We start from the raw sequence: 17,260 nt of genomic DNA, 5'->3' as shown, positions 1-17,260 counted from the left end.
AGATTTAGTCCCCCTTTGCTGTTATAACCACCTCCACTTATCTGAGAAAGCTTTCCACTAAATTCTGAAGCATGGATGTTGGGATTTGCCCATACAGTAACAGGAGCATTAGTGAGGTCAGGCTCTGATTTCGGGTCGAGCAAGCCTGGGGCACAATCTGTATTCTAGTTTATCACAAAAGTGTTCAGAAGTTAGGCCTTAAGCAGCACAACTGTATGAAATATACAGCTATAATACTGATCTTTGCACATTCTAAAAGAAATGTACATCTACTAAGAGTAGACAACATCTACACAACTGCATGACTTCTCATTCTGAATCTACAGCAGATAACCTGGAGCAGTATCGAAACAATCTTTCTACTCACAGTGCTATACAATAACTTTGAGATGCCTCTCTGACAGCATTAAAATTTCACCATTTCTACACTGTGGGCCAATGAATTCATTAAGACAGCACAGTGTGTCCTAATCTGAGAGAGGTCAGGAGTCATACTGTGCTCAGAGCACACACTGCTGCTGTTTCCATGACACACAACATTGTGGAGAATAAGCTGCACACAAAATGTAGAACGAAGCTTTTGGACTGCCAGAGAGCTTTGGATTGACTTAAGCTGTTTAGTTTCGGGTAGAATTCATAGACCCAGATACTCAATTATTAATCAGTTTCACCTAGTCCCAGTGTTCTACAGACCACAACTATGGTTTGCATGCTTTATACACACTAATACAAGAATTGAATGTCAGTTTTCTTAACAGTTGAAATCTCCTTGTAGAACAAACTCTCAGTAGAGAACTCTGACTGTCATGTATCCCACGTAATGAAGGTTAGGACGGATGCAAGTGCAGAAAAGAGCTTTTAATAAAGAGGGACAGGCAGACAAATCCAAATCATGAGACAATAGTGTGGTCGAAAAAACAGGCAATGAGTCAGGCGATCTACAAACAGGCATAAACTAGGCAAGGCAAGAAACGAGAACGAGTAACAAGAAACTAGATCAAAGAACATGAATCAAAACAAGGAACAAGGTACAAACGCTCGGTATGGTGATAACACTCAGTACTTTGCCCAGAGTGAAAGTCTTGAGAGTCCTTTTAAACCGTGGTGTGATTGTGTGTGAGATTGGATGCAAGTGTGCGTGATTAGAATGAATGAGTGTCCTGGGAATTGCAGTCCATGATGGCCATGTTTGTAGGCCACAGTGCAGGATGGGAAAAGTAGTCACTGGTTTGCTGTGACATGGACACTGACAGACTAATACTAAACATCAAACAATTTATGGGTTCTGGGTGGCCTAAGAGGAATTATACAACTTTCATTTCATAAATGAAAAAGTCAGTAAGTCATTGCATGCATATCAAAACTCACTGACAGTAAATATTACTTTAGTGGCAGATGTGTAGTGAATGTATCTTTACTTGAGATTAAGTGAATAACAACATAAAAAGCAGAGCAATATCCAAAAATGCACTACTGACTTCAGCAGAGATGAGACATCTGCAACTAGCTGAACTAAACAGAGAGACACAAAAATGATCTCCATTTAGCATAAATGAGCTTCATTGAGCAGCTGGAACTTGGATCACAAAACTCAAGGAGCAGATCCAAATGTTCAGCACAATAACATTACATTTACCTGTTCCAAATCGACCCTTAAAGATTGAACACAAATAACCTACCATGTATATGAGTGACGATATTATTGGATGTTTCTATTGTAAACAAAACAAAAAGAAAAAAAAAAATGTTGAAATGGAGGTCACATCCTTGATTTTTTTTATTATAAATCCAAGCTAAAGGGCAAGCTTCTGAGTCACAAATTCTTCCAGTGTCTGTTCTGTTACAAAGCTGAAAAAACACATTCAAACTTCTCAAACTCCGCTGCCTCTAAAATGCAGCCCCGAAACCAAAAAAACAAGGAGAACATTTCAAGCTGAACACTATAAAGCTCCTAACTTTTCTACATCCCTCTACTATGAGACTTAACCCTGAACAGTTTCCACTCCTCTCTGTGATATTCCTGTATCTCAGTAAAGAAGCACTGGATTAAATTAAAAACCTTGCCTGTAGAACAAGAGTAATTGGTTGACTGTGTTTTATCATTGCCACCCTGTTGCTTTTGCAAGCTTTTGGCTTGTGGCTGTTTGGGGATGTTGCCATGGCATTTGAGGCCTACATGTGTATAACCTGGGGATGAATACTACACCAGAAGAAAAAGGTGGGGTTCAGTAATAAAAACAGTCGGAGTAACAAAATTTGAGTCAGTGAGAGCATTCAAGAGATAAACACAGAAGAGAGAGAGAGAGAGAAGGGAAGAGACTGAAAGAACACTGTGACCCTTTGACCTCATTCCATCGTACCATTTCCTCACTCATTTATTTACTAATTCACTAATCAAACTCCCTATAATCTGTTCATAATCAACTTTTCTCTCTTCTTCAATTTTAAAAGACTCATTCCCTTCTATTTTCTTCTTTTTGCTATGTCCCGAACCCCATACTTAAATCTTCTTTCACACCTGGCTGTCTATTTCCTGCTAGCCATGTCCTTCTACTGTGTCTCTCATTTCTCATTCCTCTATTGTGGTGTTTTTAGAGGCGGGGTGGGGGGTGGGGAGGATAACGTGCGAGACATACAGCGTCTCGTGGTGGGTGGGATGAACAAAAGGGTGTGCGAATACAACACGAAGAAGGGATGTGATAGGGGGTGAGGAGGCTTTTTAGCATCTCAAAGCATATGAGTACTCTGGAGATGCCACACAATTTTCTCACAGACACGGTTTCTTCACTCCATGTCGTATTCTGCCCTCCCTGGGCCTCCCAAAACAGAGCCACCCTGCCACCTTCTCCTATCCAATGCAGCCGGTGACATCCTCTACACAATGCCAGCAAGACACTACCCGTCAGTCAACATAATGGATGGAGCTTTTTCTGCTGTGTGTAAAGCACTACAACCCCAATTCCAGAAAAGTTGGGACAGTATGGGAAATGCCAAAAAAAAAAGCAAAAAGAGTCATGTGAAAATTCAATTCACCCTCTACTATATTGAAAACACATTATTAACAGATTATTTGATGTTTTACTTTGTGAATTTAATCAATTTTTGAAAATATACACTCATTTCAAATATGATGACTGCAACACACTGCAAAAAAGTTGGGACAGTCAACTGTTTACCACTGTGAAACATCACCTTTTCTTTTAATACCACTTAATAAGCATTTGGGCACTGAAGACACTAGTTGGTTAAGTTTAGCAAGCGGAATTTTCCCCCATTAATCCATTATGCATTTCTTCAGCTGAACAACTGTACAGGGCCTTCATCGCCTTATTCTGCGCTTCATAATGCGCCACACATTCTCACTCGGAGACAGGTCAGGACTGCAGGCAGGCCATGCTAGCACCTGTACTCTGCTTATGCAACCATGCACTTTGAAATGTTGACTCGTTGGACCACAAAACACAATCTCAGATGTCCATCTCGGATGAGACCGAGCCCAGAGAAGTCGGAAGCACTTCTGGACAGGGGTGATGTATGGCTTCTGCTTTGCATAGTAAAGCCTTAACTTTTACTAAGAGAGATCATGTGCAGTCAGAAGTGTTTTTTGGCCTTGCCCTTTACGCACCGAGATTTGACCAGATTCCATGAGTCTTTTAATTATATTATGCACTGTAGAAGGTGAAATGCCCAAAATCCTACCGATTTTTCTTTGGGGAATGTGGTTCTCAAAGTGTTGGATAATCTGTTGGCAGATCGGCGAGCCTCGACCCATCCTTGCTCTTGAAGGACTAGGACCTCTTGGAGGCTCCTTATATACTATGATTAGACGATTGCCTCACCTGTTTCACATCACCTTCTTATTTCAACTTTTCACACCGCTGTTAGTCCTAAATTACCCCTGTCTCAACTTTTTTGGAACTTGCTGCATGCATAAATTTCTAAATAAATGTTTATCTTAAAAAACTATGCAGATGATTAGGTAAAACATCAAATACCTTGTCTTTATACGTATTTAAACAAAAAATAAGTCAAAGTACATTTACAAATCACTCCTCTTTGTTTTTATTAGCATTTTCCATACTGACCCAACTTTTTCAGAATTGGGGTTGTACTTGGCCCCAGCTGGCTGTCCCTGTCCAGACTTGTGGCAGGGAGATGTCCAGGATGTGCTTAAAACTGATCACTCTGAATGCACCCAGAGGATCTGTTGTCAACAAGGTGTGATTATAAAGGTCTTATTATGAGTTTTTTTTAAACAAGGGTTAAAGAAACTGTGACTAGAGGTGTGCGCCAGTGTGTTATTAAATAAATCATAAAACCTTACAAAACCAAACACTATTCAACATTACAATTCTATGTGTTTGACATACAGTCAAAAATACATTAGCTAAAACTTTCAGAATTTTGATTATAGTAAAAAACATGTTTTTGTATACCTTTTTTATTAATCAATGTGCATTTCTGGCAATATGTTCAGGATCCAGAAAGGTTATAGTCAGTACGTTTACATGGACAACAATAATCCGATATTACCCCGATTAAGACAATACTCTGATTAAGAAACTATCATGTAAACAGTGATTATTGATGACCTTAACCCGGCTGAAGTCATACTCGAAGTAAACACAAATCGAATTAAGACATGAGGAGTGTTCCTATTTTAGTCGCATCATCGAAGCGCATTACAGACATGTACACACCATAATCGCACTATTACAATTGTGTTGGAGTTTTCACCGCATTTTGCGACAGGACACAATCACACACGGCAGAGCTCAACCGTTTTACAGCAAACAAGAGAGCACGGCTGCGTCCCAAACCGCATACTTACCTACTATATAGGCAGTATTAGGCAAAATACATGTACTATACAGTAGGTATGTACGTTTCGGACGCAGCCCACGGCTTCAAGCAGTCGTCTATTTTCACGTGTAGCATGACAAATAATTAACTGAACTTTAAAATTTTGTAAAATGAAAAATGAAAACACCCAAAGCTGTATCCAGTACCACAATGAAGACGAAATGTACATTGACGTGAAATTCTGGAGGGAACGTCGGACGGCGTGGCGTGGGGACGTAATGACGTGTGCCGTTAATCGATCTATGTTCTATAACGTGTAAAATGGGAACATGAGAGGAATTTCCTAAAAGAAACTCATGTAAACACCTTAAACACAATATTGTCTTATTCAGAATAAGGTCAATAAATAGATTACTGCTGTCAATGTAAACATACTGAGTGTGAACAGCGTGAAAGCAAACTTATGGTAGTGAAAAGTCCTCAGTTGCTCTGTTAGAGCCATTGGAAGCACTGGCCTCAGCTATTCCTGAATACCGCAGCATGAATTTCCAACCGCTAATGATTATTTATCCCAGGCCAGCGGTCAGACAGGCAGACACTAGGAAGAAGAACAGCTAGGAGAGGAGCTGTGGTCACGCCACACTAATGCCCCTTTCCTTGCTCGCTGCTGAGTGGTCATTCTGCTAAGATGCCAGTGATGGGAGGGTAATGAGGCAAAGGAATGCTCTCTTTCAACACAGGGCATTCAAAATGGTCTGGATGGGTCAGTGAGCAGCATTTATTACCGTATTAGATATCAGCTGCAAACAGCAAGAGTGAAAGCAACAAGCAGACCCAAATCTGACCATTATTACTACCAGAGAGTCATAATGGTGCTGTTCATCCATTTTGTCTCTAAAACAGGTATGGACAAAGCTGAGCAAGAGCATGGTTAATATGTGAGGGGGATTAATATCTATTGCACATTACTTAGCTTTTCCAGGTCCTAAACTTGTGCTTATGATGACCCATGATCTTCATCAAGCCACAAGACATCAACAAAGGTTACAGACAATGCAATTTTGCTAAAGCAATTTCAAGTAGCTTACTAAGCCAGATTGGTGTGCTGTGCCTAAATATAAGTCATAGAACAGTAGCACAGAGGAGAGGACCCTGCGGCAAATAAATTCCAGTGTGACCTAAATCAAAAATATGTTGGCATGAATATACAATTTTCAAAGTGCATACACAGTCAAGAATGCGGAAGCCACAAACAACAGGGGGAGAAAGAAAAAAAAAAAACACAGGTTTGGCGTTTGAAAATATGCAAATAAGCCACAGAGCGAACAGCCAAATGGGACTGTGGACTGTGTCACTTCAGATTCCAGGCGAGCTCAGACAGAGAGGAAAAGTATGGCATGGAAAGTTCTGATTCAGCGCAGTCAGCTGGGTCCAAGACAGGGCTAATGAGCTCTCCTTCCTCACACACACACATATCTATATAAATACCTGGCATCTCCTCAACAGGAGAGGAGAGGTTACAGAAAAGAGGAGAGGAGAGGAGAAGAGGAGAGGAGAAGAGAAGAGAAGAGCCAAAGCTTCCATCATCCTACAAGCAGTGCCACCCAAATCGATCATGAAACTTTCAGGGGCCATTTTGAACTCCGTTTGACTACTTAAAACCATGGCCATGTTCTGTTGACCATCAAATTTCCTTAAAAAGACAATGGCAAAGTGAGCATATAAGGGTCCAATTCTCAGCCCTCTCACATACGCGAGTGATTTAACACATCTATTATTTTCCAGCAGAGTGACGCAAGCACCTTCGCCTGGTGATCTCATCTGCTTAAAGCAATGTTTGCAGACTTCTGACTTGTCACAGGCTATGCTATTTTCAGCTCAATCTGTACACAGGTCTACCACTAAGCTCAGTCAGACCACAAAATCCAACTCTTCAATATCAATAAAATCAGGAGGCCCCCAACGGGGAAACTTCATAGCAAGACGTCAGAGTAGACTGCTACCATCACCAGAATAAATACCTGTCAATAGATTGTTAAACACTGTGCTTTTTTGGCATTCTTGTCAAAAAGAATGTCTAGCCTTAAATTGTGTGTGCGTGTATAGTGTCAAATTGCCCTATTTACGCCAGCTGTCCAGAGGATTATGTTGTCCTAGTACTTTACACTGAGTAACGTATACAGTACAGTAAAATAACATCTCGAACCTCGGCTCTTGCCGAGATTATTCAGTTCAGCTCTGTACACTTCCACAAGCAAATCCAACATGAGTATGACCATTACTGGAGATTGGTCCACTTAGAGGATCGGTTCATAACAGCAGACCTCTAACATCAAACTCCCTCTCACAGAAACACACGACAGTCGCAGACAGCAAACACACACAAGCAAGCTGCAATGCCAATACACAGAGAGTGTAGCTAGCACACCACTTTCTGTAACTTTAACGTGCCTTTGTTTTTAGTGTAACACACACCAGCCAATAAACACATGCATCTCATCAACAGAGAACACGGTGCTGCTAACACTCTGCTGTTCTTCATTGTCTTGTAGATGCCCCACCTCCCTGTGTTCAGAAAGTTAATCATTCATCTGGATCACTTCAAAGCACTCAGAGCTTTGTGTCTAAAAAAACCAGCGGTAATCTGAACTCTGCAAAAGACAGAGAGAGAGTGTGAGTGATTTGAGTGAGTGTCTGTGTTTGTATGTGTGAGAGCAGTAATCCCGTACATACCCATAGTGTTCTTCATGGTAACTTCCTCCTGTGTCTGCTTTCTGTCCTGAAGCCAAACTAAGAACACAAACCTAGCCTGCTCATTCTGCTCTTCAGCTTCACTCCCTCTCTTTCTCCTCGTCTCGCACACTCACATGCTCCCGCTCGCTCACATACTCTCTTGCACACACACACTATCTTCCTGCTCCTCCTCCTGCACTCCTTCTCCTCTAGTCAAACTTTCCTCTCTTTGCCCACTGCATAGCCCCTTCCTCTCCTGCACTCTTGCTCTGCTGTCCTAGCACCTCCCCCTCTCCCTGCCCCCTACCTCTCTCACTTTGTGTGCAAGCTCCCCTCCCTCCTTCCCTCCCTCTCTCTCTCTCTCTCTCTCTCTCTCTCTCTCACACACACACACACACACACACACATATATAATCCCATCTCATGCTGGGGCTCAGTCTCTCTCTCTCTCTCTCTCTCGCTCACATTCTCTCTCAGTTTTCAATGTCTTTTTTTCTGGAAAGTGGGGGGCTACATGGATAAACTCACTTCCTGTTTCAAATCTGACACACAGCAGTTGCTGTGATGTAACTAAATGATGTTGACTGATGATGACGTTTCTGTTTCACTCCCTCACAAACTCCTCTCTATGCAATTTCCCACATACTCCCATAGAAAGCCAGGTCATGCTAAAACATACAGGCCACATTACAAAAAAACTAAAATTCAGTCATTCAGATGAGTGAAAGACATAGTGCTGTGAAAAGGTATCTACCTCATCCTGATTTCTTCTGTTTTTGTGTATATCTCTCAGTAAATTGTTTCAGAAATTAAAACAAAATCTAGGCAAAAGATAATCTAAGTAAACACAAACTACAGTTAATGATAAAGTAAATGATAATGTTATTTATTGAAGCAAAAAAGTTATCCCCATGAAAAAAGTTATTTGCCCCCATAGTTACTAATTCCAAAATCTATGAAACTGTATTCATAATTGGGTTCTGCTGGACTAGACACAAGCAGGCCTGATTGCTGCAAACCCTGTTCAATCAGATCAACACTTAAATAGAACTTTTTCAACAGCATGAAGTTGATCAAAAGGTCTTACCCAGTAACACACTATGCCAAAAATGAAAGAAATTCCAGAAATAATGAGGAAGAAGCTGAGTGAAATACATCAGTCTGGGAAGGGTTACAAAGCTATTTCAAAGGTTCCGAGACTCCAAAGAACCACAGTGAGAGCCATTATCTCCAAATGGAAAAACTCACAGAAGTGAACCTTCCCAGAAGTGGCCAACCTTCCAAAATTCCTCCAAGAACACAACAATGACTCATCCAGCAAGTCAAAAAAAAAAGCCAACGACAGCATCCAGGGAACTACAGGCCTCTTTTGCATCAATAAAGGTCACTGTTCATTACTGCACTGTCAGAAAGACACTTGGCAAAAATGGCATCCATGGAAGAGTGGCGAGGCGAAAACCACTGCTAACCCAGAAGAACAGTAAGGCTTACTGCTGCTAAAGGTGGCACAATCAGATTTTAAGCTTAAGGTGGCAGTTAGTTTTTCACATGGGTGATATGTGTTTGATAACCTTTTCTGCTTCAAAATAAATAAACAAACAAACAAAAGCTGTATTGTGTGTTTACTCAGGTTGCCTTTGTTTTATGTCGTACTTTGTTTGAAGATCTAAAACTATTTAGTATAAGATATGCACAAAAACATAAGAAGTCAGGATGGGGCAAATACTGTTTCACAGCACTGTACAGTATATTCACTGTATTACACTATTACTGTATACATGTAATAAAACACACATAATCTAAAAGCAGAACCATGATTTGGCATGACAAGCTTCATCCACAAATGCAGTGCACATTTTCTCTGAACTTTGTCCAATCTAAGCAGCCCACAGGCCATGACTTTTTGTCTAAAGAAGTTTGTAAGGAGGGAAGAGTACATTCATGTGCAAGTTTGCTTTTCAAAGGGCCCCAGTCTCCCTATGTTCCGGCTGTTACCACTCCTCTCCCTCAATTACGGCCTATCGCTGAACTGAACAAAAGCAAAGGAAGCACAGCATGCTAACCTGAGCAGAGAGCCATAAAGCCAGGAGATGCGATGGGGGCATTAAAGAGGACAAGAATACCAGACAAGTAGAGAACTGGACAGATGAGTATTTGAGTGATTAATGGACATCTGTGTCCTCCAGGGAAGTTATCATATAACCATGAACTGCCCATAAACACACCAGGAGGCTTGAGCACATAAAGTGGTGCTTGAACATTTGTGAACCCTTTAGAATTTTCTATATAGCTGCATAAATATGACCTGAAACATCATCAGATTTTCACACACGTCCTAAAAGTAGAGTTTGGACTCCACCAATCCACAGTCAGATAGACTGCATTCAAATGGACGAAATTCAAGATGATTGGTACCCTCACCAGGAGTGGTCAACCAACAAAGATCACTCCAAGAGCAAGGCGTGTAATAATGCACGAGGTCACAAAGGAACCCAGGGTAACTCCTAAGAAACTGTCAATGTTCATGAGTCCACCATCAGGAGAACACTGAACAACAAATGGTGTGCATGCCAGGGTAGCAGGGAGAAAGCCACTGCTCTCCAACAAGAACATTGCTGCCCTTCTGCAGTTTGCAGATCACATGGACAAGCCAGGAGGCTGTTGGAATAATGTTTTGTGGATGGATGCGACCTTAATTTTTTTTTTGTTGTTGTTTAAATGAGCATTACGTTTGGAGAAAGGAAAACACTGCATTCCAGCATAAGAACCTCTTCCCATCGGTGAAACATGCTGGTGGTAGTATCATTGTTTGGGTCTGTTTTACTGCATCTGGGCCAGGACGACTTGCCATCATTGATGGAACAATGAATTCTAAAGTATACCAGAAAATTGGAAAGGAAAATGTGAGGACATCTGTTCATGAACTGTATCTCAAGAGAAAGTGGGTCATGCAGCAAGACAATGTCCCTAAGCACACAAGTTCCAAAAAATGGTTAAAGAAGAATAAAGTTAATATTTCGGAATGGCCAAGTCAAAGTCCTGACCTTAATCCAATAGAAATGTTGTGGAAGAACCTGCAGTAAGTAGTTCATGTGAGGAAACCCACCAACATCCCAGAGTCGAAGCTGCTCTGTACTAAAGAATGGGCGAAAATTCCTCCAAGCCGATGTGCAGGACTGATCAATAGTTACTGGAAATGTTTAGTTGCAGTTGTTGCTGCACAAAGGGGTCACACCTGATACTGAAAGCAAAAGTTCACATACTTTTGCCACTACAGATATAAAATACTGGATCATTTTCCTCAATATATAAATGACAGCGTATAATATTTGTGTCTCACTTGTTTAATTCAGTCCTTTTTTCTACTTTTAGGACTTGTGTAAAAATCTGATGTGGTTTTAGGTCATATTTATGCAGAAACGTAGAAAATTCTAAAGGGTTCACAAACTTTAAGCTTTACTGCAGGTTTATTTTTGAGTAGGGCTTTTATGGAAAGTAAAACAGACTTTTAACTCAGTCCCTTTAATCCCACTCTTGCCTGCACCTGAAGAAATTCTGTCTAAGCCTGCCTGTTCTCCGAGTTATTCTTGCATATACCTGCCCATGGAATTTTCTAATGAACTTTGTTGGTTATGATTTCCAAAATACTGTGTAAACTAAATCATAATTTTAAACCAAAAAAACTCAGATCAGGACAAAGCATTTACTGAAGATGAATGAATGAGCGCCATAAATGGGCACTCAAACAATTCACCATATCCACAGCCAGAATATCATCCTGCAGCCTTCACAACTACTCACCTGTATAAAAGTAAAAACCACCTGCTACCTCAAATACACTATATGGCCAAAAGTATGCGAACACCTGACCTTCACACCCATATGTAGGCCTTCCCCAAACTGTCTTGGGCTCTTGTGGCGGAATGGGCAGAAACAACACTCCAAACTCTTATGCTAAGCTTTCCCAGAATAGTGGAGGCTGTTATAGCAGCAAAGGAGGAGCTATATTAATAGAACGCAATATTAATGTCCATGGATTTGGAATGGGATGTTCAAGTGTCCACATACTTTTGGTCATATAGTATATTTTGTTGAGTCCAGGAAGCTGACCCCAACAAACCTGGAGTAAGAAAAATTATATATGCTTTGGTTATTATATATTTTTACTATCCAGTTAATAATAGGTAATAAATGCCTTGCATAAACAGGATGACTTAGCCTGTGCTTATAGATTCAATATTCAAGATTTAATGTGTCACATACACAATTATATACAGTATATAACTTGCAGTGAAATGAAAACCTGGCCTACTCCTCTTTAGACTGTGCATTACTAAACAGAGTGACCAGGAGTATTGACAAGTGGGCCTCAGAGAGAAAAAAATATGGATGAAGTTGGTTAGAAAGTGACTCAGCAAATGTTCATTTCTATTTTATGCTTTGTTTTAACGACTGTCCACCAAACAGTGCGGTTCGCCATGGCTCAGCCGCAATTGTGAACCCACGACTACATTATTGTATGTCACTTCCCCACAACATAACATTACTTGTGAAAGTAGAAGTGTTTGTTTGGTGCTTATCAGGCACAAGTACTAAAATATCATTCAAAATTCATGAATTTCATTTTAAATGGAACCAAACACATCTCATTTGATTTTAAAACGTGTGAAAGTAGGCACAAGACTCGGGTTTGTTTTAATGGCAACAATTGAATGTGACCATACTTGTATTATTTTACTTTTTTATTTTTACACTGTTTATTGAAAATAAAAATTAATCATTCAAACTTATGCTTTTCAACACAGCCAAGCCAAGGAATTTAAGTGCAAAACATAGCAGACAACACAATTTTCGGGAGGGCATTAGGTAGGTTCAGTAGCTCCATTATGTTTTTGTTATGTCCTAGATTGGAAGCAAACAAAGTGAATAGGAAGCCATTTGGAATTTGCCTAAAGTAGAAGATGAAAAAATGTCAGATCAAGCTACACAGTTATAAGAAAATGTTATTGGGGGAAAGAAAGAAAAATGAATCAGAAACCTTCAACTGTAGCTTCCATTAATGTATGGCTATCTCCATTAAGCCTGTCTGTTTATATATGTACTTTATTTGTACTCTCAGAGTCAGATACGGTCCAATAAATGGGAGAATGCTTTTGTGTAGATTCAGTTACTGAGGCGGCTGCTAGAATGCGTATGTCTATGGCTCAGCTGATAGAGTATGTGTGACAGTACGTTATTGCACACTAATATACATGTGCGTGTATCGGCTGAACATCAACAAACACATACAGCCTGGTCATATGCAAATAACATATCACATGACTGATAGATAGTTTGTTGAAGGTGTTTTTTCAAAATCATACATACAGGCTCAGGGTAACCTCTCCTAACAACTTTCAAGACAAATCTATCCCGTGACTGAGTATAGATATAGGAGGGAGGCCTATAGGAGGCTGTTTCTCAGCGCTCTGTTCCTCTTTCATGGGCTGAACAGACATGAATGGAACTGCTCCAGAAAAACAAATGAAGTGGCTGGTAGAACAAGAAACTTAGCCGTGCTCTAATCCAACATACAACCAGTGATCTGATCAAGCACACAGACTCGCACAGTGGCACAAAGCGAAACACTCGGTCCTCTACAAGACACTTAACCTGTCGTCTACTGGGGGTTGGGGGAATGCAGGAAAGATAGAGACAAAGAGCTAAAGAGAGTGGTGGAGAGTGTAAGGGGGTACTGCAGTAGTAATGAGGTCCACATCACACTGTGCATGTTCCTCCTTTCATGATTTTTATTTCCTCTGCAAACTTTCCCAAAAGATGCCCAAAGATTCAACTGATGCCAGAATTGGATGTGGATCAAACAACACTGGTGGGCAGTAAAGGTGCACACTGTCTAAATTATGGACAATGCTCCAGTTTAGGGGTCAAAGCTACAGTGTGTTTGGTCAATGACTAAACACACTGTAGTAATACATAAACATGTACTCAACATATGGTAATACAGTATATACATGCATATTGCACACATAGAAGTGTGATGACATGTAATGGCCCTGAACTATCTAACATCTGTGTATATATGGCAGCAGGTATCAACTGAAAAACAAGAATTTGGCAGCTTGCCAAGCAACAACACAACAACAGAGAGAGAGAGAGAGAGAGAGAGAGAGAGAGAGAGAGAGAGAGAGAGAGAGAGAGAGAGAGTGTGAAAAGAAAGATTCCCTTTTGTGGAATCACCCTTCAGTCTCCAGAAAGACAAATTGTCCTGAGGCTTGCACAGTTAATGTACATATGACTTATCTGCATACTGGATGAGGAAATAAACATCTTCATTTGAAACAAAGCACGTAATATAGACTTGCTGCTGTGTGAAATGACAAATACCTATTACAAAGCCAGAAAACAGCAAACAAGGTCCAGCTTGCTCCTCAGGCCTTGTCCCCATGTGCTCTTTTCCCATTGCCCTTCAATTAGAGCTTGTATTTAACTAATGAGATGAAGGTGAAGCTCTTTCAGCACGTAGTATACCTTTTCACATCAAGTTTGCTGATGACAATACAGTCGTGGGCCTCATCAGCAACAATAATGAGCCAGCATACAGTAAGGAGGGAAACCAGCTCGCAGAATGGTGTAGAGACAACACTCTATCTCTTAACTTTGATAAGTCTAAAGAAATGATTGTTGACTTCAGGAGAACCCAAGCAGACCACTCACCACTGCACATCAATGGAACAACTGTGGAGAGAGTCAAAAGTTTCTTGATGTGCACATGACAGAGGACCTCTCCTGGACTTTCAACACCACCTGCCTAGTCAAGAAGGCCCAGCAGCATGTCCACTTCTGGCACAAGCTGAAGAGATCAAAACTTCCCCCTCCCATAGTCACCTCCTTCTACAGAGGGACGATAGAGAGCGTCCTGACCAGCTGTCTCACTGTGTGGTAGGGGAACTGCACAGCCTCCGACCACAAGACCCTACCGCGGATGGTGAGAACAGCGGAACAGATCATCGGGCTCTCTCTACCCTCAATCGACACTTCGTTCAACGACCGCTGCATCCACAAAGCCATCAGTATTGCAGACGGCCCCTCTCACCCTTTTCATGGACTGTTCACCCTCCTCCCATCTGGCAGAAGGTACAGGAGCAGCCGTGCCACTACCAGCAGACTCCGCAACAGTTTCTTCCCCGAGGCAGTCAAATTACTCAACACCCTGCTGCCTCCCAACGCTCACCTGGGCTATCCGAACACCAGTAACTTAGTACGACTGATATCACTGCACACACAACCTGCTTCAAACCCACTGCGCACACAACTGCTTCAAACCCGGTGAACTTCAGTACTACTGCACACTGCACTTTACAAACAGTAGCTGCGTCAATCAGTTTATACCATAGAACTTATTGCTGCTGTACTTGTGCTGCTACATTAAAAAATAGCAACAAGTCCATGTTTACAATTACGGTCCATGTTCTGTGTATCCTCTGTCCTGTGTATTTATTGTTTTGTTCTGTGTATTTATTGTTTTGCACACTGTTGTGTATTTGCACTTTATGCAGTCTTCCATACTGTTCCATGTTGTACCATGGTCCTGAAGAAACGCCATTTCGTTCCAATTTATACAAGCTATATAGAGGAATGACAGTAAAAACACACTTGACTTGACTTTTCCACTGATAAGGTGCCAGTACTTGATCTGGAATCATTCCATCTCAAAACGTCCTTAGCAAGCAATATTGGTTCCAAACAAAGACACTGCTGATCAATATGACAAGCAGCTCAAGTTATGTATATGTCATTAAGGCATGAGTATTGATGTGGGTTTTGAAGAACAGTTGGGGAGAAAAACTACATTAAACAATGAGACAACAAATCTGTTATCCTGGGAACAAACACAAATTTGTTTTTGTGGCAATTCTAAAAGTACTTAATATGAGCTACCTTCCTAATATTACATGCAAACATAACTTGCTTTGTGCTGCTTCAAACACAGAAGCAAAAACAATCAAAATGTGTCGGTCATCTTACATGTAATTATTGTTTGAGATACATTTCTGTAGTGTACAGATGCTAAAGGATATGACTTTAGATCTTAATCTGAAGTAATAACTGTAAAACCCCTTTTGGTTATCATTATCTTTATACAATACAGCTTCTATATCTGATTATGTAATGCTTGAGCCCTTAGATCAGTGGAAACAAGGACAGGTTTGTTTGTTTTTGTTTTGTTTTTTTTAAATGTGTGCTAACTTCCTGAAGAATGCCTTGGCCATGCAAAAAGGACCATGTAAACAGACAGTACGGCTGATGACATAAACCATAAGGATGAAAATTAGTCCCGGTCTAGCCCAAAAACTTTAACTAGTGAAATATAAGATAATAGCAAAATATACTATTTGATATAAACCATTAAAAAAAAAAAAAAAAACTACTAACATTACAATTAAATGAGAAATTACAGTAAATACTTATAACCATCTATAGGACAAGTTGTACCCTCACCTCATTAAGCATTTTCATCTATCCTCATCAAACAACCATGGTGGTCATGTGGGCCAAAATAAATGCTCTGTATGGCTGGCTGAGAGGGGAAAGAGCATAAGAGATAGGAGGGAGAATAGAGAGAGATCTGCAGCCGTTCACCACAATGGAGGGAAACAGGTTGCAAATCACTCAAGGACACAGTATCGGCATCAGCTTTCTACTTTTATGGGATACAGCAATGAGGTAACACGTGGCACCTATTAAAAAGCACACACGCACACACAAACTCACATCTGCTCTTTCAGTAAATCTTGAGAACATTGGTAGCAAGCAGTATTTCAGAGCCGGCTTTCTCTACTCCACTGCCCATTCATTTTCCATTAACTCCCAGCATGCACTGTGCTTTTGTTCCTCTGACATATAGTAAGGGGCCAGGGCCACTCTGTGTGCCCGGCCTGCCAGTAGCTAACAGCATGTAAGCATAAGGAGAAGCTTAAAATCAAAAACCCCTAGACACACATGCAGATACATACAAAACCATGCCAAATTCATAGATACATTACACATAGCCAAAATAAGTAAGTCTGGAAGACAGATGTCCTCATACTACTTTCATCACAGCGGCAAACTAGCAGAACCACTTCTGAAGTGTCCTTGATCAAGAATATTGTACCTGTTGTTTATTATAATGTAACGTTGGGTGATTTATTATCAGCACTAGCCTCACAGTGGAGAGGAGAGATAGAATTAAAGAATGTCAGCATTAGTCTGCTGAAGGAAAGAAACAGTTGTGTGGATGGACAGAGCAGCTGCCAAGCAGACCACACACACTCACTCACACACTCCTGGGGAGCTACTGTCAATCATGTGCAGTTAGGGGCTACACACAGGCACTGGGCAAAGCCTCAAGGGCCAGACGTGGACAAAGAAGCGGAACTCCTAGGAGTACTCTGGCAACAAACTTTATCTCTGCAAATGGTGTCTGCATGTTTACAGATGATGAAGTAAAAAATATCTGAGCATATAATGTTTTATGATTTGCTTTACAGGAGGTAACGTGGTGGTAAAAACTTTACCTCTAAACAGCCAGAATGAAAAGCTTCTATGTGAATACTAAAGAGTGTTTGGTTCTTTTGTGAGTATCTGGCTCTGACACGCTCTTCACACAATCTAATTACCGTGTCTCCATCCTGCCCCCTCCCCCTGTCAGTAACAAAACTGTTACTCCAATCACTGAACTCTG

The 17,260-nt window shown here is 40.8% G+C and overlaps 1 protein-coding gene across 2 annotated transcripts in view; it reads right to left on the bottom strand.

Annotated features, from left to right (window-relative positions):
* Nucleotides 1-17,260, bottom strand: part of lzts2a (leucine zipper, putative tumor suppressor 2a) — a 49,840-nt gene that overhangs the window by 13,042 nt on the left and 19,538 nt on the right. Inside the window, exon 1 of one of the 2 annotated variants that reach the window (XM_017464853.3) lies at nucleotides 7,537-7,808. The exons of the other annotated variant lie outside the window; for it this stretch is intronic. The gene's annotated coding sequence lies outside the window, so the exon portion shown is untranslated. Of the gene's footprint in view, nucleotides 1-7,536; nucleotides 7,809-17,260 lie in introns of those variants that run through there. 2 annotated transcript variants of the gene reach the window in all.

Source organism: Ictalurus punctatus, chromosome 3 (genome assembly GCF_001660625.3).
Source record: "Ictalurus punctatus breed USDA103 chromosome 3, Coco_2.0, whole genome shotgun sequence".
Taxonomy (NCBI): Eukaryota; Metazoa; Chordata; class Actinopteri; order Siluriformes; family Ictaluridae; genus Ictalurus; species Ictalurus punctatus.
Note: the sequence above shows the minus strand (reverse complement) of the source record. Positions and strands in the feature narration are given on the sequence as shown.